This window comes from Hyla sarda, chromosome 6, assembly GCF_029499605.1.
Source record: "Hyla sarda isolate aHylSar1 chromosome 6, aHylSar1.hap1, whole genome shotgun sequence".
Classification (NCBI taxonomy): Eukaryota; Metazoa; Chordata; class Amphibia; order Anura; family Hylidae; genus Hyla; species Hyla sarda.
This window is the reverse complement of record NC_079194.1, coordinates 268,143,833-268,170,885: the sequence shown is the minus strand read 5'-3', so window position 1 is coordinate 268,170,885 and position 27,053 is coordinate 268,143,833. Positions and strand designations below refer to the sequence as shown.

Below are 27,053 nucleotides of genomic sequence, written 5' to 3'. Positions count from 1 at the left end.
GCTATTGCTAGTCTTCCAGCTGAGAGACCTCCAGAATACATTTATCAAGAACAGGCTCAGGCTGCAGGCTTTATCTGCACTTCCTTCCCATTTGTATTTTAGCCTGTACCTGGCATTATTTCCATAACTTGTCTCTGCAGGGCCCATGAGGTTACTGCTTGTGGAATAAGTAGTTCGGGGGAGTCAGGCTGAATACAGAACAGCCAAGCGATAAACTTTCAGCATGACGGGCGGCGTAGCCTGATAAGGCCTTATTTTATAACTAGCCTCTATGTCTAGTGTTTCCCAGCATAATAGGCTTGCTGAACTATTTAACAGTACTGAATATTCTAAATATATTATAGTAAACATCATGCCTCCCCTACTAAGCTGAGAAATGTATGTGTCATCCTGTAAGATGCGGTAGATAGACACTGATAACACAGTCATTTTCCTAACTAATACTCTCAATCTCTACAAGCCCAGGCTTTCCATACAAAACTGGATTACTTTTATCATGATATCATTGAAAGAAACACAATAGTCACAATAGTAACAACATTTGCACTAAAATGTCTAAGGATGTGAATGGGTTTCTTTAAGCTTAGAAAGACCTAGAAATTTCTATAGAAATGGAGCCTCTCTTGCATATGACTGTTCCTAGTATTGCAGCCCAGCCTCAGTTAAAGGGGTACTCAGCCTCAGTTAAAGGGCTACTGTGGAAAACTTTTTTTTTTTTTATCAACTGGTGCCAGAAAGTTAAACAGATTTGTAAATTACTTCTATTAAAAAATATTAATCCTTCCAGTACTTATTAGCTGCTGAGTACTATAGAGGAAATTCTGTTCTTTTTGGAACACAGAGCTCTCTGCTGACATCATGACCACAGTGCTCTCTGCTGACATCTCTGTCCATTTTAAGAACTGTCCAGAGTAGAAGAAAATCCCCATAGAAAACATATGCTGCTCTGGACAGTTCCTAAAATGGACAGAGATGTCAGCAGACAGCACTGTGTTCCAAAAAGAAAATAATTTCCTCTGTAGTATTCAGCAGCTAATAATTACTGGAAGGAATACGATTTTTTAATAGAAGTCATTTACAAATCTGTTTAACTTTCTGGCACCAGTTGATTTAAAAAAAAAAAAAATAGTTTCCCACCGTAGTACCCCTTTAAGTAAATGGGGCTGAACAGTAGTACCAGGCACAGAACTTGGACCTTTGAAAAAAGTAGGTCAAATCTGTCATGACAGAAATGTATGGGGGCCATGAAAGAGAAGGATTGGGTATGTTGGAGTTCAGATGAGAGGAGAGAGAGAGGAGTCTGGCTAAGGCTATGTTCACACGGGTGAAAAATGTGCGGAATGTCAGCACGAAAAACAGATGCAGACATTCTACACATTTGACTAAACGGCGCTTGAGCAGGCGCTTGGACAGCATCACTGATGGCAATGCATTTCCATCCCGACTCCGCAGAAAGAAAAGACTTGACTATTCTTTCTGTGGAGGCTGGAATCTGAATTTCTACAATTTCCAGTTACATCTGGGGAGGAAATTCTGCAGTGAAAACAGTGCCACAGAATCTCATTGAAATCAATGGGACTCTGTGGCAGTGGAATGTCTGTGTGGAATATTCTGTGCAGACATTCCACATAAATTTTTGCCCATTTATACATAGCCTTACTCCGCCACTCTGAGCTCAATGTTCTTGTGTATGGAGGGATAGCTGTCAGCCAAATGAACATATGTATACCCTTCATTGTCACTTACGAAATATCGGTGATATTTTATAGAAGCTGATGCATGCCTGCCTAGTGCCATACACTGGGCTGGTTTTGGAGAGGAGTTTACCTATTCTGTTGACGCTGTGCTCTAATTCTATGGGAATTACGATGTAATGGGAATTAAGTGTAACATCTGGTATTATATTTTATGGGAACTATTGATATGCACAGTGTTGACTTGATTTTGTTAAGATTATTGTATTTATGTTCATTATATATTTAAATATACGTAACCAAAGCGTTCACATTGGTGTCCTCAATCTAGACTTAGGCTATGTTCACACGGCACAGTGCGGACATTGCCCCTGAATGAAGAGCGTTGACATAACATGCGGGTGCCAGGACCCCTTGGAATTGAGCCAGCTCATAGAAGGAAATGCATTCTGTCCAAGTTGTAGTAAGAATAGACATGTCTGTTCTTTCTGCAGACACCGGAATTTGCTATGTGAGCAGCGCAGCAGAATCCCAATGAATTCAAAGGGACTATGATGCTGCGGAATCACAGTGCTGAATTCCACACAGAAATGCTGCCGTGTAAACATAGCATTATATTTCTAAGAATTTTTAGGATTGGTTTTTGGCTTTTTACTCCAAATGCAAAAATATCCATAGCTTTTTTTAATAACAGGTTTAAAGCCTTTTTTTGTGTGTAGAAACATTACAGAAAATTACACGAAATGACTTTGGTACACGCGTTTGGTTTTTCACTAAACTACAAAGACCTCAATCTATAACAGCCCAGACATGACTTACAAAACTGTGGAAAGCATTTTTAAAAAGCCTCACATTTTTGTGCAAAGGCGTAGAGAGTTGCAGAGGAGGAACCTTACAAAGAGGTGTTCTGTTGTTTTTTATTTGCTTACGTGCACCAAATTCTTGAACCTCCATGCAATATTATGATAAATATGTTGCATGTTAGCAAAACCAAAGCAAAAATAAATGACTTTAAAAAACACTTTATAAAGACATACAATGATAAATGTCCCTCTTTAATTTTTCAAAGAGTACCTGTTTATCGTCATGGTTTAAGTCTGTGATGGGGCCATTACAACTATTCTGAATCTGGGTTTCATTAAAGGGGTTATCCAGGAAAAAACTTTTTTTTTTTATATATCAACTGGCTCCAGAAAGTTAAACAGATTTGTAAATGACTTCTATTAAAAAAATCTTAATCCTTTCGGTACTTATGAGCTGCTGAAGTTGAGTTGTTCTTTTCTGTCTAAGTGCTCTCTGATGACACCTGTCTCAGGAACTGTCCAGAGTAGAAGCAAATCCCCACAGCAAACCTCTCCTACTATGTGCAGTTCCCGAGACAAGCAGAGAAGTCAGCAGAGAGCACTGTTGCCAGACAGAAAAGAGCAACTCAACTTCAGCCGCTGATAATTATTGGAAGGATTAAGATTTTTTAATAGAAGTATTTACAAATCTGTTTAACTTTCTGGAGCTAGTTGATATAAAGAAAAAAGTGGGACCCCACGACCTTTGGATAGGGGATAAGATTTTGGCGGTGTACCTCTTTAAGGTTCTAATCATTTTGACAGCAGGAACGTTCTGTAAACTGTACTATTTCTGACATCACAAATAGTGATAAAATTTAAATTTTAATCAAGTTTTACTGGATAAAATGGTTTTTTTTATTTATTTTTTTTAGTTATTGTGTATATAGCTGGGTATCTTTTTTGTTATGTGTATAACCCACTGTAAATGGGTCACGAAAGATCAACCTATTCCATACAAATGAAATCAGAAAATCAGTGAAGCATGACAATATTCTTAGACTTCATTCAGGTAATAATACATGGAGGAATCTGCTAAAACAACTTTATCTTTGCTTTGTCTTGAGAGAAAAGAAATCTCAATAAGCATGAAAGCTAGAAGAAATTATGAGGTCATGTGACATTTTTATGCCAAATAATCTTAAATTGAAGATACAAGAAAATGCTCTTCTCCAGTAAAATAATGCATTAATCTGTGATTAAATTCAGGATAAAATACTTTTTCTTGAAAGTGGGATTGTGCCCTTTCATTTAACATTAGATGGGAAGTAACATATTGCCTGAAAGGGCACTCAAGGATGGATAGTGAATATGCATTTAATGATGACATTACTGTATGTCAGATGACTGTATACACGGATATGTTCATTGTACTCTTCTATCCAGAGGAAGGCCTTTTCACATTTACGGGATACGAGAAGGATATGGCTCCAAGAATATTCTGTAACATACACACAGGGTTTTTATGGATCACATGCAAAAAGAGTATACTTAAAAGTTAGGCTGGGTTCACACCTGTTCAGTGTCCGGCTTAGTAAATCTAGCCTAAAAATTACAAAAGTGCATCAGTTGTTTAGGATCCGGCATTCATTAATTGTGCATGCCGGACAGAGGAAAGCAGTAAAATGCGTTTCCCTGTCCAGCGTTCATGCAGCGTGTTTCAGCATCTGGCGTCCAATTTCTTACACTGGATGAATGAGAACTATCCCATTCAAATAATTGGGATGAGTACCACAATCAGTTTCCCTCTGGTGTTTTTTCTACAGCGCCAGTGTTGAGTGCCGCCAGATGCCATATATGTGAAGGGGGCCTTAATAAGTATCTATGAGGAGGTTATATAGAGATGAATAAATAAAATAAAGGCACCCCATCAGTAGTGAAATGCAGAAGGAGACTATACCACATCTCCATTTTAAGGAAACCACCATTCTGACAGCATACCATCCGCCCTTTTTTCCCCCTGTTTTTGCACTACTTAACCAACAGGAGAAACTTTATCTCCCTGAATACTTTGGAATGATATGTAGTTATGTCACATGCAGAAACCACGGTGCTGCATAATAAAAATGAGAAATGCACCATCAGCCCACTGAAAGGGAATGTGGTTAAAGCAGGCCCGCTTATACACTTATGTGCACACCCAGAAGAAGGGGGCAGTTAACTACTCTCTGTAGATAGGGCTGTGGATCCTGAAAAAAACAGAGCGGACTGTGCTTAGTAGCCTTAAAGAAATGTGATTTTCTGTTTCACTATAGGTGGATGGGCTCTCAGTGCACCAGAAACTAGTTATGCAAAGGGGAGAGATGTGATGTGATGCACGTTGAGTGGTAAGACGCCTTCTCAGCTCTGGGTCCATGGCCCGTAGATCATGTAGAAGTCACATGGTCAGCTTTCATTCAACATAAAGGATAATGCAATTCTAAAACTGTTGTAGTTATTTCCATCGTCTGGACATCTTTCCATATCAGTATCAATTCGTAATTTTACCATGATCAATTTAGAGGGCACATGTATATGAAAAGTGTAGTGTAACAAGGTCATAGGTTAAGAAGGAGCTGGTCTGTAACTGGAATAGTTTTATGGCTTCAGTGAATGCGGAACTATCTAATGGTTCCAAGTTTTTACAAAGATGATCTGTCCATTCTGTGACTACAGTATAACCCTAAAATGAATGGACAGTAATCTTATTCATTGGACACCAAGCTTGCAGTGGAACATTGCTGCACCTCACTGAATGGACTATGTTGACACTCCTACACTTGCTGCATGAATGAATGAACTGATGCCATAAAAATCACATGCTTTTTTTTTTGTTAAGGTCAGCCCCATGCACAATTTTATTTATTAAATTGTGCTAGGTCTAGAAGTCTCCACATCACCATAGAAAGACCACACTTTGAAATTTGTCCTTGAGGCTATAAATAATGTCCTGTTGACCCATAATAAGACCTATGACCCATGACAATCCTCTCCCTTTGTCTTCAAAAGTCATAATGTTTTATGAGCATCTGCTGTATGGATTATCACATTTGGTGTAGAACACAGGCCCTTAGTGCATCTTAACTTAAATGGACTGAGGGATGGGATTCTGTTGAATGGATTATACCAATTACTGAGACTGGAAGCAAACGTACAGAACATCTCCACGGGAGCTAGTTCACAACGACCACTCAACCTTTATATCTTTTTAATGGGATAAAAAAAAACGCCACTAGGTAACTCTGTTCTGTTCCCTGCACGAGTCAAACAGTTAGTCTGATCTCCTCCTGGCCTGGCAGGAGACGAAAGTCAGGAAGTGCGTGTGGGGCATGGCGAGGCACAGCTCTCGCAGGCTTCAGTGACATTGTGCCTGCTGGGGAACGCCCACTTTCTCCTGCCAGGAGCTCACACAATGTGAGTAATGGGAAAGGTATGATACAGAACTTTTTAAAGCTCAAAAAAAAAAATTATGAGCAGGAAGGGTGTTAGGGAATATAATCTAAGGTTTTTTTTTATTTTTATTTTTTTTTTAGAAAATATGGTTTGCTGAACCATAACAGTATTGCATTTTTTCCTTGTCTTGTAGCTATTAACTGTCTAACAATGTGAACGTGTTAAAGATGAATGGTATTTAACAGATTCCCTTTAAATTCTAACATTCATTTTCCTTTTTTCCCTGACATCCTTTGCCAGGGGAGAGTCAGGAGAACCTCACACACATTAGACAGTCAGTCCTGCTTATGAAGGTGAGTTTGGACAACATTTTGTATGAGGCCTTTAGGATGGACCATCAATATGTGATCAGTTAATCTAGGTAGCTTGAAAACATATTGAAGGCCTATGCTGAGAGCAGACCATTTGCGTGGTTGGTGGGATAGGTGGAATGCCATTGCCACTTCAAGTGGCTGACCAATGGGGTCTTAGGGTTTGGACTCCGAACAACTACACAGTCTCCATCAATGGTTTTTTTTTTTTACTTTAACTTTCTCCTGGTACACAACTCTCCTTGGTACCCTGTTAGATCTTTTTGTGTTTTTCATTCATGAAACCCTTTCTAGGTTCATACAACTTATATGCATGCCACACATTTTAATTCTAGGGTTATGTGATTAAAGAGAAAATAAATAATAAAACGACAAATTTGAATCAAACAAATCATCCTGAACATTAATTACTGTCGCTGTGCCTTATACATTAATCATGTGAGCCTCCCATCCTCTCTATGTAATTACCAGCACACGCACGCCAAGCCCAAGCGCTCAGTCAGCTGCACAGACTTCATCTAATCACAACGGATAAGGACTGGGCTCGCACACTCAGGGAGAGAAGGGAGAGGTGTATGTCAGATTATATGAGGCAATTGAAGGAATATTATATCGAGAGCGATAAAATGAGCTGTAAAGGACAGAAATTAGAAGACCAATATTAGAGAGTAAATATAAAAGAGCAAATAGCTTTATGAGTTAAAAGGCGGAGCAAGTCTACTCTGCAGCGTCAGCAGACTGGCCTGGAAGTAAAGCGGAGGTCACAACGTCTGCTCAATAAAGCATTATAACCTAGTTAACTCACAATCACAGGCACTAGGGTTATACTTAAAAAGGGACTTAATTTCTCAGGCTAGTAGAGGATACCATAATATACGACTCCCTATAACCAGTGTTGCAAAAGGGAAAAATATAAAGGAATAAATAAAATGTTCACATTTGTGTGTATTTGACCAATAATGGACAGATTTGCACCTTTTTTCCCCCCTAGGTTTTAAACAAAATGCTAAACAAATTACCCAGCCTTTAAAGTGAATGCACAGCATATTCGTGTAGTGTCACATATTGCAGGAATGCTCCAGATTTTCTAAATCTGCAACATTTACACAGTTTATCCACACCAAATCCTATGTTATTGGTACAGATCCACAGCTGTGGATTTGCATATAAATGTACTAATATTTTATATTTGTATTTTAAGTAAAACATTTTTTATTTTATTAAACATGCAGTTGTGGGTTTAGCATTATATCTTAAGCAAATTCACATTAATATCCAAAACACCTGTATATATACTACAGATATTCTCTTCCACATTGAAAATCCTTAATCCAATTTTTCGGCAGCATTTAGATGATGATTATATATATATATATATATATATATATATATATTTTTTTTTTTATCTCATCCACTCAGCTGCTACCATTTCTCTGCAAAGCACAGAAAATCTGTACGGAAAATCTGCAACAAATACGTCACACGTAACACTTCCCTCACAATACCATCAATGTAGATAAGATTTTTAAGCATCATTTACATGCTGTGCAGACTTCCTGAGCTGCGATGCAAATTTAGAGATTTGCTTTCATCCTTTCCATGTAGAGAGGTGCAGTCTGCATGTAACAACCTGTGCAGAGGAAAAGTTGCCAATAGCAACCAATCAGATTGTAATAATAAGGTGAAATATACCTTAATATAGAACATAAATTAAAATGTAGAATAAGGGGCATTGGTGAGAAGAAATAAAGTTAAATGTCATAGAAATGGAGAATGTGTCTGCAGATAAGAACCATTTGGCCCATTTGTCTGCCCAATATTGTGAATACTATGCATAGTCCCTGGTCCTATCTTATATGAAGGATAGCCTTATGCCTATCCCATGTATGCTTAAACTCCTTCACTGTACTTGCAGCGACCACTTCTGCAGGAAGGCTATTCCATGAATCTGCTACTATCTCAGTAATGTAATACTTCCTCATATTACTTTTAAACCTTTGCCCCTCTAGTTTAAAGGGGTACTCCACTGGCCAGCACTCGAAACTAAATTTTCCGAATACTGTTTTCGTGCTGCGGTGGTCGATCCCGCCCCTTGTGACATCATGGCCGCATTCCCTCAATGTAAGTGTATGGGAGGGGGCGTAGCGAGTCACGCCCCTCCCACAGTGTTGCATTGAGGGGGTGTGGCTGTGACATAATGAGGGGGGGATGGCCAACCACTGCCGCGTGAAAACAGCGTTCATAACATTTAGTTCTGAATGCTGGCCAGTGGAGTACCCCTTTAAAACTATGTCCCCTTCTTTTAAATATCCTCTCCTCCTTTACCGTGTTTATTCCCCTTATGTATTTAATCACATATCCCATCTGTCTTGTCTTCCAAGCTACACATGCAGGGCCCAAGTCCTGCAGGAATGCGTGGGAACTGAGTTCCTGCACTTTTCCCCACAGCAGGAACACTGTTCCCATTAGCAGGAGTCCTGCAGGACCAGCCCTTGACTGAAAATCATGGGTAAGTTCCCACACTTTTTTCCCAGGACTTGACCCCTGTATACATGTTAAGGGTCTTTAACCTTTCCTAATCCAGATAAATAAACCATGAATCACGAATTTAGCACATCTTGATAAATATCAGAGGATATCGCAAATAATATGGCATACTACAAAACGAAATATCTGCAGTAAAGGAGTAATGCAATTATAATCCTATATATTCTTACTTTATTCCTCCAGAGCCCTAGTAATTAATAGAACTCTATGGGTAGGAGTTGTTGCTTAGAAAGCTGCAGGTTGATCAGTTAACAAGGCCCGGTGGAATAACCTAGGCTCAGTTTACATCATCCTTTCATCACCCTGATCCACCCTTATCCTCTCTGGTGTAAAGTGACGCCACTGCTACCAGCTCCTCATATCTGTTCTCCATCTTCACACTGAATGTCTCATCAGAAGGAAAGCAGGAGGCAGATATTTTATTGTTACCATGGAGACAGCACTTATGGTGATTTTTTTTTATACATAAAATTCTCTTTTGTATAGAAGTTGTACGGTTTGGGACACATAGAAGATATACAAGATATATTTTTAACTATAATAAAGTAAGTATATCTACAAAGAATCTAGTGATTATAACTATAATGGAACTATATATTCCTAGACATTTTCTTAATGCCCTGGAGTTCTATAAGAACAAGCAGTGCTACTTGCACCCCTGGCAGGTTGCTGTATCAGCACTCTCACCGCAACCGCCTCCCCTTCCCAACCCTTAGCTCGAGCCGTGCACTATGGTCCAGAGCACCCTGGCATTTGAATTTGAATTTGGCTTTGGTTACTTGCACTGCGACTGTGCTCTTTGAGCCAGAGTGCATGCCGTGGCAAATAACGTAAGCTTCGCAAATCAAATGCCAGGCTTCTTCTGGCACCAAAGAGCGTTAATGTCAGTCAGCAGCCTTGCTTGCCTGTGTGTGGCCTCAGCTGGCAAGCTGGATGAATAGATCTAGTGGCACAGCCAGAGCCATACCTCTTAACCACCCCCCACCCCCCCAATCCCTGCCAAAGCCCACCACCCTGCCTCCTCCTTCCCAAAAGGTTCTCCAAGTTTGTCTTTCATTGGTGGCCTATCTGTTGAATAGGCCCTCAAAATCTGATTGGTGAGGGTCCCACTCCTGGCACCCCCAGTTGATTCATTACTAAAGGTATATATATATATATATAGTACATGGTCTTTACAGTCATGGCCATAAATGTTATAAAACAAAAAATGTAGACAAACCAAATGGCGCCTTCCTTAAAGGGGTACTCCGGTGAAAAACTTTTTTTTTTTTATCAACTGGTGCCAGATTTGTAAATTACTTCTACTAAAAAAATCTTAATCCTTCCTGTACTTATTAGCTGCTGAATACTACAACGGAAATTCTTTTCTTTTTGAAACACAGAACTGTCTGCTGACATCATAAGCACAGTGCTCTCTGCTGACATCTCTGTCCATTTTATGAACTGTCCAGAACAGCATATGTTTGCTATGGGGATTTCCTTTTACCCTGGACAGTTCCTAAAATGGACAGAGATGTCAGCAGAGAGCACTGTGCTTGTGATGTCAGCAGACAGCTCTGTGTTTCAAACGGAAAAGAATTTCCACTGTAGTATTCAGCAGCTAATAAGTACAGGAAGGATTAAGATTTTTTTAATAGAAGTAATTTACAAATCTGTTTAACCAGTTGATTTAAAAAAAAAAAAAAAAGTTTTTCACCGGAGTACCCCTTTAAAGAATGAGAATTGCCAGGATATTAAAAGGCAATATTTATTGAAGAGGTGCAACTTAAAAGTTTCGAATCCGGGCCGGATTCTTCGTCAGGCAGAATGGGTTACAGAGAAAACGCGTCGGTTTTTAAATGTACAAGTAACAGAACTGCCCCCGGGTCACAGGGTCAAGGGGGAGGGAAAATGCTAAAACATTTTAATAAAATATATATGTAAAAATATGTGCATGAACATCTCAAAACATTTATATAAGCAAGTATTTAAAAACATGATTGGATTAGGTACATGTCAGCAGCGCTGAAATGCATTAATACACCAGCGAAGTGAAAGCAGTTTACCGAGGGAGTTGGTTATTGCAATGTAGCAATACAGCAAAGAGGCCGATTGCTAGATACAAGATACAAAAAAAATCAAAAAAACAATTCCTTCTCCATGGGTTATCACATCACTGTACCTCACATCATCCTAATGATATGAATCCCATCCAAGTCACTCCCATTGATTATATCGGTGAGCACAATTCCAACTGGTTCGAACTATTGAAAAAACGTGAGGTATATTGGATCTTTAAGCTTAGCACAATTTCACCTCTGGGTCTCAATGAGATCACAGAGACCATAATCTAAAACCCATTTCATGGTTCTTACAGGTACCACCCGTTTTTAGTATCCCCTCGTTTTATAGTCATATTTTAATTCATTCTAGTCAGGTGCTTATTCATATATATACTTTTATGTATTTTATATAATGTTGTTATAGATTTACGTCACTTTAAGGTCCTATGGATGCGGTTTTTATATTTTATGAGCCACTGTTTATTGTTATTATTTATTTATTATTGCATAATATGACATCCAGCGGGTCCGCAACCAGGATATTTCCGAGTTCTAATTTATTTAATTATACACCAGTTATGTGTGCCCGATGCACCTTTCTTAAATTTCCCCATTTTATGTAACTACGGTCTGATATGTATCTCTTTAAGTTATTTAACTACTACCTCCTATAGTAAGATGTTAATGCTTTTTATTACTTACCCGTCCGGAATCAGTATCACCTTGGGAATACGATATATTGAATATATTTACGGCCATATATATAATACATTTACGGCCATCACTGTATGTGTGTGTGTGTATATATATATATATATATATATATATATATATATATATATACACATACATTTTTTATTTTTTTTTACCAACAATCAGGTTTGGACAGCATAGGGACAGTGTAAAATATAAATGTAATGTTTATTAGTGTTTGTACGTGTTGCCTCGTACGATTTTCTTGATGCCATAATCCAGAGGCTAGTAAATGTCTGGGCCGTGGCATCAATATGTAAGTTATTTACTTATAACGTAATATAACGTGAATACGTAATTGGGCCGGGTTCATAGAACACCGGGGTGGAAGTCACAGTACTAACAATACACATGAATATCCTTTCAATTACAAATAAGATAAGATTGCGCTACTTCCTCCACAACTGTACTGGATGTTAAGCCTTTTTTTCTTATGTCCCGATCAAGAGTGGGCTGCTATTTTAGTGTCTCCAGCGCTGCAAAAAAACGGCGAGGTGTATAGCCCCAGCGCTTTTCAAACTAGTGTATCATGTTCCATGCTAACTCTGTGAGGCTAGCAGAGGAATACATAGTTATACATCTATATATCTAGCAATCGGCCTCTTTGCTGTATTGCTACATTGTAATAACCAACTCCCTCGGTAAACTGCTTTCACTTCGCTGGTGTGTTAATGCATTTCAGCGCTGCTGACATATACCTAATCCAATCATGTTTTTAAATACTTGCTTATATAAATGTTTTGAGATGTTCATGCACATATTTTTACATATATATTTTATTAAAATGTTTTAGCATTTTCCCTCCCCCTTCACCCTGTGACCCGGGGGCAGTTCTGTTACTTGTACATTTAAAAACCGGCGCGTTTTCTCTGTAACCCATTCTGCCTGACGAAGAATCCGGCCCGGATTCGAAACTTTTAAGTTGCACCTCTTCAATAAATGTTGCCTTTTAATATTCTGGCAATTCTCATTCTTTAAGGAAGGTTTGTCTACATTTCTTTATCTTTGTTTTATTGCATCCACCGGACTGAGAGTTACGGGAATAGGACGCCGAGGCTGCCACCTTCTACTGACTCAAGCGAGTCTATATGCAGTTTATGGTGCTGTACTCTTAGTACACCATCACACGGTAAGGTGCATTTTATCCACACACCTTACTATAATATCTCACAGTATCACACTAGGAGTGCACCTCTTTCTTTTATTTGTCCTATGGCCATAAATGTTGGCACCCCTGAAATTCTTCGAGAAAATGAAGTATTTCTCACAGAAAAGGATTGTAGTAACACATGTTTTGCTATACACATGTTTATTCCCTTTGTGTTTATTTGAACTAAACCAAAAAGGGAGGAAAAGAAGCAAATTGAACATAATGTCACCAGACTCCAAAAATGGGCTGGACAAAATTATTGTCATACATAACTTAATATTGAGATTGAGTTGAGAATTTACCAAATATTTCTGATAATCTACAGTCATGGCCATAAATGTTGGCACCCCTGAAAATTTTCAAGAAAATTAAGTATTTCTCACAGAAAAGGATTGTAGTAACATCTTTTGCTATATACGTTTATTCCCTGTGTGTGTATTGGAACTAAACCAAAAAAGGGAGGGAAAAAAAAGCTAATTGGACATAATGTCATACTAAACTCCAAAAATTGGCTGGACAAAATTATTGGCACCCTTAACTTAATATTTGGTTGCACACCCTTTGGAAAAAATTACTGAAATAATTCGCTTCCTATAAGCATCAATAAGCTTCTTACACCTCTCAGCCGGAATGTTGGACCACTCATCCTTTGCAAACTGCTCCAGGTCTCTCTTATTGGAAGGGCACCTTTTCCCAACAGCCATTTTGAGATCTCTCCACAAGTGTTCAATGAGATTTAGATCTGGACTCATTGCTGCCACTTCAGAACTCTCCAGTGCTTTGTTGCCATCCATTTCTGGGTGCTTTTTGACATATGTTTGGGGTCATTGTCCTGCTTTCTAATGCTGGGCTGTACAGTGCGACCCAAAATCCATTGGTAATCCTCAGATTTCATGATGTCTTGCACACATTCAAGGCACCCAGTGCCAGAGGCAGCGAAACAACCCCAAAACATAATTGAACCTCCACCATATTTCACGGTAGGTACTGTGTTCTTTTCTTTGTAGGCCTCAATCCATTTTTGGTAAACAATAAAATTATGTGCTTTACTAAAAAGCTCTATCTTGGGCTCATCTGTCCACAAGAAGTTTTCCCAGAAGGATTTTGGCTTACTTAAGTTCATTTTGGCAAAATGTAGTCTTGCTTTTTTATGTCTTTGTGTCAGCAGTGGGTTCCTCCTGGGTCTCCTGCCATAGTGTTTCATTTCATTTAAATGTTGACGATAGTTCGCGTTGACACTGATGCTCCCTGAGCCTGCAGGACAGCTTGAATATCTTTGGAACTTGTTTGGGGCTGCTTATCCACCATCCAGACTATCCTGCGTTAACACCTTTCATCAATTTTTCTCTTCCGTCCATGCCCAGGGAGATTAGCTACAGTGCCATGGGTTGCAAACTTCTTGATAATGTTGCGCACTGTGGGCAAAGGCAAATCTGGATCTCTGGAGATGGACTTGTAACCTTGAGATTTTTGATATTTTTCCACAATTTTGGTTCTCAAGTCCTCAGACAGTTCTCTTCTCCTCTTTCTGTTGTCCATGCTTAGTGTGGCACACACAGACACACAATGCAAAGACTAAGTGAATTTCTCTCCTTTTTATCTACTTTCAGGTGTGATTTTTATACTGCCCACACCTGTTATTTGCCCCAGGTGAGTTTAAAGGCGCATCACATGCTTGAAACAATCTTATTTTTCCACAATTGTGAAAGGGTGCCAATAATTTTGTCCAGCCCATATTTGGAGTTTGGTGTGACATTATGTCCAATTTGCTTTTTTTCCTCCCTTTCTTGGTTTAGTTCAAACACACACAAAGGAAAAAACATGTGTATAGCAAAACATGTGCTACTGCAATTCTTTTCTGGGAGAAATACTTAATTTTCTTGAAAAATTTCAGGGGTCCCAACTAGAGATGAGCGAACTTACAGTAAATTTGATTCGTCACAAACTTCTCGGCTCGGCAGTTGATGACTTATCCTGCATAAATTAGTTCAGCTTTCAGGTGCTCCGGTGGGCTGGAAAAGGTGGATACAGTCCTAGGAAAGAGTCTCCTAGGACTGTATCCAACTTTTCCAGCCCACGGGAGCACCTGAAAGCTGAACTCATTTATGCAGGATAAGTCATCAACTGCCGAGCAGAGAAGTTTGTGACGAATCGAATTTACTGTAAGTTCGCTCATCTCTAGTGCCAACATTTACGGACAACGGCCATCACTGTATGTGTGTGTGTGTGTGTATATATATATATATATATATATATATATATATATATATATATACATATACATTTTTTTTTTTTTTTTACTAACAATCAGGTTTGGACAGCATAGGGACAGTGTAAAATATAAATGTAATGTTTATTAGTGTTTGTACGTGTTGCCTCGTACGATTTTCTTGATGCCATAATTCAGAGGCTAGTAAATGTCTGGGCCGTGGCATCAATATGGACTAATTAAGTACAAAGGAGTGATTATATAAACAAGTGCTAATTCTCCTACTCCTATACTGGAAAATGGCCACATATAAGACAAAGAACGAATATGCTCCAGAGACTTGGGAGGCCCACCTCATAGCAGACTCCAGAGCTTTCCCTCCCCTTTCCCAGCACAACCCCCAGACTAGACAATACACCCTATCACAGGGGTCAGCAACCCCTGGCACACGTGCCACTCATGGCACGCAGGGTGCATTTGAGTGGCACGCGAGTGAGTGACGACCTGCAGGTAGTCCCGGGACACTGTCACTTTAAGTGGCTGCTAAAATATCCGGCCAGTGACGGCAGCATGGAGGGGGGAAGGGGATCACTCTGAGCTCTGTACCGGCCGCAATGAGGTGTCTGAAGGAGGTCAGGGGTCACTGCTACAGACCAGTAAGTATGTTTCTGTGGAATACACTTAGCTCAGCTCCTGGCTCTGACAGCAGCTTTCCTGCCCCAGAGACAGGCTCTGGTCTCTGTCAGTCTATAGATCCCCATAACTCTGTTCATTCACAGCTCCCCCATAAGTGTGTCATTCACAGCTCCCCCATAAGTGTGTCATTCACAGCTCCCCATAAGTTTGTCATTCACAGATCCCCATTAGTGTTCATTCACATCTCCCCATAACAGTGTTCATTCACAGCTCCCCCATAAGTGTGTCATTCACAGATTCCCCATAAGTGTGTAATTCACAGCTCTCCCATAAGTGTGTCATTCACAGCTCCCCATAACAGTTTTCATTCACAGCTCCCCCATAAGTGTGTCATTCACAGCTCCCCCATAAGTGTCATTCACAGCTCCACATAAGTGTTAATTTAAAGCTCCCCCATAAGTGTGCCATTCACAGCTTCCCCATAAGTGTGTCATTCATAGATCCCCCATAGGTGTGCCATTCACAGATCCCCCATAAATGTGTCATCCACAGATCCCCCTATAACAGTGTATCATCTACAGATCCCAATAACAGTCATCTACAGATTATGCATGGCAGTGATTCTGGGATTTATATTATGTGGGGCGGTGATACTGGGGTCTGATTCTGGAGTTTATATTATGCAGGGCGGTGATACTGGGGTCTGATTCTGAGTTCTGTATTATGCGGGGCAGTGATACTGGGGTCTGATTCTGGGGTCTGTATATTGGTGGAGTCTGATTCTGAGGTCTATGTTATGGTGGGTGATGATTCTGGGGTCTATGTTATGGTGGGTGATGATTCTGGGGTCTGTATTATGGTGGGTGATGATTCTGGGGTCTATATTATGGTGGGGTCTATTATGGTGGGTGGTGATTCTGGGGTCTGTATTCTGGTGGGTGGTGATTCTGGGGTCTGTTATGGTGGGTGGTGATTCTGAGGTCTGTATTATGGTGGGTGGTGATTCTGGGGTCTGTATTATGGTGGGTGGTTATTCTGGGGTCTGTATTAGGGTGGAGTCTGAATCTGAGGTCTGTATTATGGTGGGGACTGATTCTGGGGTCTGAATTATGGTGGGGACTGATTCTGGGGTCTGTATTATGGTGGGGGTCTGTATTGTAGTGGAGTCTGAATCTGAGATCTGTATTATGGTGGCGGCTGATTCTGGGGTCTGTATTATTGTGGGGTCTGATTCTGGGGTCTGTATTAAGGTGGGTGGTGATTCTGGGGTCTGTATTAAGGTGGGTGGCGATTCTGGGGTCTGTATTATGGTGAGGTTTGATTCTGGGGTCTGTATTATGATGAGGTCTGTATTATGCAGGGTGGTGATTCTGGGGTTTGTATTATGCAGGGCGATGATACTAGGGTATGTATTATGCAGGGCGGTGATACTGGGGTCTGATTCTGGGGTCTGTATTATGGTGGGGCGGTGATACTGGGGTCTGAATTATGGTGGGGTCTGACTCTGGGGTCTGTATTATGTAGGGCAGTGATACTGGGGTCTGATTCTGCGGTCTGAATTAAAATGCTTATCCATGCTAAACAAATACTTTTGGCTGTTGTGGGAAATCCCCTCTCTTTGTATTGTCCTCACTGTAAGTTCCTTACAGCAGGGACAATATGACAAGCCACATTCCCACAGTAAGCCACACCCATATTTCTGGCGCACCAAGTGACTAGCACTACCAAAAGGTTGCCTATCCCTTCCCTATCACCTTATGACCCCCCCCCCGAAACCAACATCCTCCCCTAATACAGAATGCCTCCATTCTCTTTCTCATTGACTCCCTTATCATCATATTAAATCTCCTACTTAGACATAGAGTTATATCATAAACTTCTGGCACTTTATGGATTAACAAATATTAGTTATTGAACTAAATAAGCAAACAGTATGCAATAGGTTTTGATGCATGTGGCTATTCTTGGCAGTCTGAATTTTATTATTAAATCCTTTATCTTCACCTATAAAGAAATATTAGGACAGAAGTTTGGACATATGTGTTCAAGGATAAAAATTCACTTTACAGAGATATAGAAGCAAATGGAAATATTGAAATCTAAAACAAAAGAGCCCGTTTGATTCTCAGTGGATGCCTGCGTCACATAAAAACTCTGCGATCAAAGCGACGCATTGCATGATGCACACCACTGGTGCCTGGTGGACTCCACTGAGTTATAATGAGGTCCATCTTGTTCCCCCATGGTGTCCATTGTTTTTACAGGAAAAATAGCAAAGGAGATTCTGACACAGATGTGAACTAAGCCTATAGAACAATCTGTAAAGCCCCACCTGCACTGCTGTTCTTGAGATCACTTTTGAGAAAATATGTGTTTAATATTTAATAATATATTTTATAGGATTCAGTATTTCTGCAACAATGAATACAACTGTCACAGTCTGAACTGGACATTTTTTTTTACCCCCAAAGCATAACTGAGAGAATTAGGCCAGATAAACATATCAGGCATTCCAGCATAGTCGCATGCAGTGTACTTTAATCTGGTGCAACCATTCCAGAGGGCATCAATGATAGTCTGTGCATTGGTCCAGTGCCATGGCCTATGGATGGTATGCCAGGTACAACAGATACAGCTTGGTGCATGTGCTGTTCCTATTCGGAGTGGCTCCAAATTGCAGGACATATACAGATAAATATATATATATATATATATATATATATAAATAATTTCTATAATCCCTTACAGTTTAAGGGATTTACCTAGCAAAACAAGGGCAGTTCAGAATGAATAGGGTAAATGCCTAATATTTACACAGGTCTAGCAGATGTAATCTTTTAGTTTCACCTCTGTAGTATAAACTACTTTCAGATCATGACTGCAGCTTTCTTGCTTGCTAACAATACTGATCTATATATCGCTATATTAAATATTTTAACATTGCTTGCTGGAGGGCACAAACAGAATTACTGCTCAGGCAGCTGTGTGACTATTCTGGAAACAGTCCTAGTAATAGCATCATCTTGTGTAGCTGCATATTTGATACAAATTTTGTTAGACAAACACTAAAGTCTTCCCTGTGAACTAGAGATGAGCGAACTTACAGTAAATTCGATTCGTCACGAACTTCTCGGCTCGGCAGTTGATGACTTTTCCTGCGTAAATTAGTTCAGCCTTCAGGTGCTCCGGTGGGCTGGAAAAGGTGGATACATTCCTAGGAAAGAGTCTCCTAGGACTGTATCCACCTTTTCCAGCCCACCGGAGCACCGGAAAGCTGAACTAATTTATGCAGGAAAAGTCATCAACTGCCGAGCCGAGAAGTTCGTGACGAATCGAATTTACTGTAAGTTCGCTCATCTCTACTGTGAACATAAGTGTGGCCATTACAATTTATGTATACTTTTTGGATTACATGATGGATCATTTACATCCCCCCCCCTGATGTCCTCTTATATGCCATGTATGCAGTTCTAGCAAGAGTGAACCAAGCTTATTGGATGACCCAGAAAAGCTGCAAAATGCCCAACTCCCTCAACCATTATTTTCTCCCATGGTGTATGTTCAATGGTTTTGTGCTTTAGATCCTAATGTCAAGTCATTTAATGTCCCAGACTTTTGAGCAGTTACCCCATGATCAAAGTTAATCGGAGGGAGGCTGACCTCTGAAACTCCCACCGATCACGAGAAAGGAGGAATTATGCACCTGGAGCAGCAGCACAGAATCTTGTCCATCTCTGGCTAGGAGGAAATAATTATTTTTGTTTCTTTTTAAAACATGTTTTTTTTTTTTTTTTAAATTTAAAAAAATTTTCAGTAGTTATTGATAACGGACGTTAGTTTGTTACGGAAGATAGTTACGGAAGAAATAGTTCCTGAACTATTTCTTCCGTAACTATCTTCTGTAACAAACTAACGTCCGTTATCAATAATGGACTATAACGGATTAATACGGATATTAGAAAATCCCATAGACTATAATGGGATTTTCTAACGGGCGTATAGGATTTTGTTACTGCCGTTTGCAGCTGATTTTCACACGGATCTTCCTACGGATGTTTAAAAACGGAGGATTTTGTAGTGGGAAAGAAGCCTAACACTTAGGATAACTTATCATATGCTATAGGCCAAAATGCAGAAGGGATAGACACGCCTGGAATGCAGCAGCGGCCAGGGCTGTGCAATCAGGGAGACAGTATCGGGTGGATTAAAATAAAAATATTTAATCTGATATATTATTAATATTGTATAATTCTTTAATGCATATCTTGTTAAATATCTTCTTTCAAAGCTGATGAAAAGCCTGATGTTCCTATATTACAGCATTAAATTTGTTATTACTAATTCATATACATGAGCCACTTTTAAAGCAGTTCGGTGTCTGAGCTGGAGTTGGAAGTTTAGCTTAAAGGGGTTATTCAAATCAACTGTAGCCAACAAGTGAAACAGATTTGTTAATTGACCAAAAGGAAAGGGGGTGAAGATCCAGCTCCCAGAAAAGAGTGAATTAACCCCTTAAGGATCCAGCCCATTTTCACCTTAAACGGGTATTCAAGGAAAAAACTTTTTTTTTATATCAACTGGCTCCAGAAAGTTTAACAGATTTGTAAATTACTTCTATTAAAAAATCTTAATCCTTTCAATAATTATCAGCTGCTGAAGTTGAGTTGTTGTTTTCTGTCTGGCAACAGTGCTCTCTGCTGACATCTCTGCTTGTCTCGGGAACTGCACAGAGTAGATGAGGTTTACTATGGGGATTTGCTTCTAAACGGGGCAGTTCCCGAGACACGTGTCATCAGAGAGCACTTAGACAGAGAAGAACAACTCAACTTCAGCAGCTCATAAGTACTGAAAGGATTAAGATTTTTTAATAGAAGTAATTTACAAAGCTGTTTAACTTTCTGGAGCCAGTTGATATATAAAAAAAAGTTTTTTCTTGGATAACCCCTTTAAGGACCCCGCCATTTTTTACACATCTGACCACTGTCACTTTAAGCATTAATAACTCTGGGATGCTTTTACGTTTCAGTCTAATTCCGAGATTCTTTTTTTTCGTGACATATTCTTCTTTATGGCAGTGGTAACATTTTGTCGATACTAGCATCATTTCTTTGTGAAACATTCCAAAATTTGATGAAAAAATTGAAAATGTAGCAATTTATTTATTTTTACTTTGAAGCTCTCTGCTCATACGGAAAATAGACATCCCAAATAAATTATATTTTGATTCACATATACAATATGCCTACTTTATGTTTGCATCATAAAGTTGACATGTTTTTACTTTTGCAAGACATCAGAGGGCCTCAGAGTTAAAGGGGTTCTCCGGTTCTTAAACATCTTATCCCCTGTCCAAAGGATAGGGGATAAGATGCCTGATCGCGGGAGTCCTGCCGCTGTGGACCCCCGGGATCATGCATGCGGCACCCCGTTTGTAATCAGTCCCCGAAGCGTGTTCGCTCCGGGACTGATTACCGGCGACTACAGGGCGGGCGGCGTGTGACGTCACGCTCCGCCCCTCAATGCAAGCCTACGGGAGGGGGTGTGATAGCTATCACACCCCCTCCCGTAGGCTTGCATTGAGGGGCGGAGCGTGACGTCACACGCCGACGCAGGCATGACGTCACACGCTGCCCGCCCTGTAGGCTTGCATTGTAGACTTGGATAGGGGATAAGATCTTTAAGCACCGGAGAACCCCTTTAAGCAGCAAATTCTCAATTTTTCAAAATCAAATTTTTTCAGGGACCAGTTCAGTTTTGAAGTGGATTTGAAGGGCCTTCATATTAGAAATACCCCATAAATGACCCAATTATAAAAACTGCACCCCTCAAAGTATTCAAAATGACATTCAAAAAGTTTAATCCTTTAGGTGTTTCACAGGAATAGCAGCAAATTGAAGAAGAGAATTCTAAATCTTCATTTTTTACACTCGCATGTTCTTGTAGACCCAGTTTTTGAATTTTTACAAGGGGTAACAGGAGATAAATCTTTCTAAAATTTGTAAGCCAATTTCTCTCGAATAAGGAAATACCTCATATATGGATGTCAAGTGCTCTGTGGGTGCACTAGAGGGCTCAGAAGGGAAGGAGCAACAGTGGGATTTTGGAGAGTGAGTTTTTCTGAAATGGTTTTTGGGGGGCATGTCACATTTAAGAAGCCCCTATGGTGCCAGAACAGCAAAAAAATAAAATAAAAAAAAAACACATGGAATACTATTTTGGAAACTACACCCCTTCAAGGAATGTAACATGGCGTACAGTGAGCCTCAACACCCCACAGGTGTTTGACGACTATTTGTTAAAGTCTGATGTGTAAATGATCATTTTTTCACTAAAATGCTTTTTTTCCCCCAAATTAAAATTTTTCACAAGAGGTAATAAGAGAAAATGCTCCCCAAAATGTGTAACCCCATCATATGGAAATACCCCATGTGTAGACGCCAAGTGCTCTGCTGGCGCACTACAATGCTCAGAAGAGGAGGAGTCACATTTGGCTTTTGGAAAGCAAATTTTGCTGAAATGGTTTTTGGGGGGCATGTCGCATTTAGGAAGCCCCTATGGTGCCAGAACAGCAAAAAAAAAAATAAAAAAATAAAAAATACAAAAAAAAAACACATGACATATTTATTTTGGAAACTGAACCCCTGAAGGAACAAAACAAGGGGTATAGTGAGCCTTAACAACCCACAGGTGTTTGACGACTTTTCGTTAAAGTTGGATGTGTAAATGATTTTTATATATTTTTTTCACTAAAATGCTGGTTTTCCTCCAAATTTTTTATTTTTACAAGGGGTAATAGGATAAAATGCCCCACAAAATTTGTAACCCCATCACTTCTGAGCATGGAAATACCCCATGTGTGGACATCAAGTGCACTGCAGGCGTACCACAATGCTCTGAAGGGAAGGAGTCACATTTGGCTTTTGGAAAGCAAATTTTGCTGAAAGGGTTTTTGGGGGGGGCACGTCACATTTAAGAAGCCCCTATGTTGCCAGAACAGCAAAAAAAAAAAAAAAACATGGCATACTATTTTAGAAAGTACACCCCTCAAGGAACGTAACAAGGGGTGCAGTGAGCATTTACACCCCACTGGTGTTTGACAGATCTTTGGAACAGTGGGCTGTGCAAATGAAAAATGTAATTTTTCATTTTCATGGACCACTGTTCAAAAAATCTGTCAGACACCTGTTGGGTGTAAATGCTCACTGCAACCCTTATTACATTCTGTGAGGGGTGTAATTTCCAAAATGGGGTCACATGTGGGGGGGGGGGGGGGGGGGTTCCATTGTTCTGGCACCATGTTCATGGCCTTCAATTCCAGACACATTCTCTCTCCAAAAGCCCAATGGCGCTCCTTCTCTTCAGGGCATTGTAGTGCACCAGCAGAGCACTTTACGTCCACATATGGAGTATTTATATACTCAGAAGAAATAGGGTTACAAATTTTGGGAAGCATTTTTCCTATATTGTGAAAATGAAAAATTTAAGATAACACCAGCATTTTAGTAAAAAAATTAAAAAATTATCATTTTCACGTACAACTTTAACGAAGATTTGTCAAACACCTGTGGGGTGTTAAGGCTCACTATACCCCTTGTTACATTCCGTGAGGGGTGTAGTTTCCAAAATGGGGTCACATGTGGGTGTTTTTTTTTTTTTTTCATGTTTATGTCAGAACCGCTGTACATTCACATGGGTGGGTGGGGGGCGGCAAATGTGCCTCAAGCTGTTGTATAACTACAACCCCCAGCATGCACAAACTCTCAAAGTGCATGCTGGGAGTTGTAGATGGTACTCCAGCTGTTGCAAAACTACAACTCCCAGCATGCCCTTTGGCTGTGAATGCTGAGAGTTGTTGCTGAGCAACAGCAGGAGGTGAACAGGCCTCACCTCCTGCTGTATCCTGCTGCAGGGACTGCCGCTGCCACCGTTCCTCTCTCCTGCCCCCAGGACCACCGCTGCTGCTCCTGAGGGGACCCCCCCCCCCCCTGGACCAGGGAGAGGTAAGAGACCCCGCCAGCCCCGATTTCCGCCCCAATCACTACCCAGCAGGACATTGGTCAGTCCTTCCGACCGATCAATCACGTGATCGTGAGGTGGCACCCGGAATAGTCGCAAATCGCCAGTCTGAATTGGCCGACATGAGGGGTCTCAGCAGTCACCCCCATCTGGTCCCCTGTACGCCCTGGGTTCCTAAGTGGTTAAAAGCTTCAAACTTTAATAAATGTCCATTTTAAAAATGAAGAGGTAGCAACATGTCACTATAAAAAGTAAACAAATGCCAACAAGTTTTGGGCTGAGATTATTAGCCCTTAATCATGGCAATGATACATGAATGTACAATGAATGTATCATTGCCATGATTAAGGGCTAATATCTCAGCCTGAAACACGTCAGCATTTTTCCACTTTTTATAGTGACATGTTTCTACCTCTTCGTATTTAATATGGACGCTTGACGCTTTTAATTCACTTTTTGCTGGGAGCTGGACCATCACCCCCTTTCCTTATGGTCATATCTATGTGGGAAATGGCCCATTGTTTTCTGTGCTTCTGCCTCTACTATGTGCCACAGACTTGATGCGTATTCAGACTGATTTGCGTTTTGCATTTTTCACCGATTTGTTAATTACTTCTGTAAAAAAAATCTTAATCCTACCAGTACATATCAGCTGCTGCATGCTACAGAGGAAGCTGAGTGTTCTTTTCAGTCTGACCACAGTGCTCTCTGCTAAAAAACCTCTGTCTGTGTCAGGAACTGTCCGGAGCAGGAGAGGTTTGCTATGAGGATTTGCTCCTACTCTGGACTGTTACTGACATGGACAGAGGTGTCAGCAGAGAGCACTGTGGTTAGACAGAAAAGAACAACTCAACTTTCCTTGGAGCATACAGCAGTACTGGAAGAGTTAAGATTTTTAAATAGAGGTAATTTATAAATCTGTATAACTTTCTGGAGGCAGAAATATTTGCCATCTGAGTACCCATTTAACGCCCCTTCAATTCACATTTTGATACATTTCCAGTATACCTAGGTATGTTAGCAAAGAAATATGCCTATATACTGTGGTGACCTAACAGTGGGCCCCGTTTGGTTTAATGAACCAATCATAGCTTACTAGTGACTACATTAATTTACCTTTCCCTAAGGGCGTATTTACATCACAATCTGGCCCAGGGTAAGTAACTGGCTCAGTGATAGGAAACAGAGGGTGGTTATTAATGGTACTTATTCTGATTGGGTGACTGTTACTAGTGGGGTATCACAAGGGTCAGTCTTGGGTCCTGTTCTATTTAATATATTTATTAATGACCTTGTAGAGGGGTTGAATAGTAAAGTAGCAATCTTTGCAGATGATACTAAACTCTGTAAAGCGGCGGACAGTGCACTGTTACAAATGGATCTGGATAGGTTGGAGGCTTGGGCTGAGAAGTGGCAGATGAGGTTCAACACTGATAAATGTAAGGTGCTGCACATGGGGAGGAAAAATCCAGCCTGGGATTATGTATTAAATGGGAGCACATTTTGGGATGACTGACGTGGAAAAGGACTTGGGAGTTTATTTAATAGTAAATTTAGCTGTAGTGACCAGTGTCGGGCAGCTGCTGCCAAAGCAAATAAAATCATGAGGTGCATCAATAGGGGCATAGATGCCCACAACAAGGAAATAATTCTACCGCTGTACAAATCACTAGTCAGACCACACATAGAATACTGTGTACAGTACTGGGCACCAGTGCACAAGAAAGATATGGTGGAGCAGGAAAGGGTTCAAAGACGGGCAACCAGGGTTATACGGGGAATGGGAGGACTACAGTACACAGAAAGATTATCAGAATTAGGGTTATTTAGTTCAGAAAAAAGAAGGCTTAGGGGAGACCTAATAACTATGTATAAATATATCAGGGGACAGTACAGAGATCTTTCCCATGATCTATTTATACCCAGGACTGTATCTATAACAAGGGGGCATCCTCTACGTGTAGAAGAAAGAAGGTTTCTACACCAGCACTTTACTGTGGAATTCTCTCCCGGAGGAGGTGGTCATGGTGAACTCTGTAAAAGAATTTAAAAGGGGTCTGGATGCATTTTTGAGTAAGAACATCGCTGGTTATATATATTAGATTTATAGGGACAGAACGTTGATCCAGGGATTTATTCTGACTTCCATATTTGGAGTCGGGAAGGAATTTTTACCGCTAGTATGAGGGTTTTTTGCCTTCCTCTGGATCAACTCAGTAGGGACTTATTAGGGATATAGGTTGAACTTTATGGACTCTGGTCTTTTTTCAACCATATGAACTATGTTACAATTGTGCTTATACGTCTCCAGCCTGCCAAAATCTACTGCCGACATATATGTGAACAGAGAGCAAACACATTTACTTCAGTGGCCTGAACGAAATGACTGAAGTGACTGTTTGTTTTTAGTGAGACTCAAAAATGTGGTTTGATGAGCTTTTGAGTCCTACACAACAAAAAGCATATTAAATGAATGTAGTCATCTAGCAATCTGTTATGTCCATTACACTCAACAAACCTGTTGGGAGCACACCATGATATACACTGCTCAAAAAAATAAAGGGAACACTAAGATAACACATCCTAGATCTGAATGAATGAACTAATCGTATGAAATACTTTCATCATTACATAGCTGAATGTGCTGACAACAAAATCACACAAAAATTATCAATGGGAATCAAATTTATCAACCCATAGAGGTCTGGATATGGAGTCACACTCAAAATCAAAGTGGAAAACCACACTACATGAGAGTCTCCTTGAGCTGTATCCACCTTTTCCAGCCCACCGGAGCACCTGAAAGCTGAACTAATTTATGCAGGCTAAAGTTATCAACCGCTGAGCCGAGAAGTTTGTGACAAATCGAATTACTGTAACTTTGCTCATCTCTACGTCCCACATCTGATTTGTAGGAAGGTGCACAAGTTATTTTTTCTGCATGTCAAATGGGATACACATCCTCTATTTACACTTCGTTTGGAAATGCATACTTCAGCTAACGTCATAAAAATTGTTCAACCTATATATGCTGTAAATGTCAAGTGCAATAAACTACACTGCTGGTCCCTCTCATGAAAAACTAACAAGTAATATAGGACAAAAACATAAAACAAAGCTGACTGAAAGGCACTTTACTCAGCATTGATGGCAGTAGGGTTTTAGAGTCACATTTCACTGTTCCCACCTGTGCCTTTTTGGGGTTCCACTCGTCTATTAAACTGCAAATGGCAAGGTGTGCCTAAAACTGGAGGGCTTTCTGTGTACAAACTGTATAGTGCAGTCATGCATAGATACAACACACTACAAATTCTCCAATCCGTATGTTTTAAAAACTATTTCATGTCCCTCAGCCCTGTGGTTCCAGTTGGACGTGTAAGCCACATCCAGGATTGTGATTCTTGCAGTTTCTTAATTTATT

The 27,053-nt window shown here is 40.2% G+C and overlaps 1 protein-coding gene across 7 annotated transcripts in view; it reads right to left on the bottom strand.

Annotated features, from left to right (window-relative positions):
• FLRT1 (fibronectin leucine rich transmembrane protein 1) overlaps nucleotides 1-27,053 on the bottom strand; it is a 330,213-nt gene that overhangs the window by 46,057 nt on the left and 257,103 nt on the right. The window lies entirely within an intron of this gene.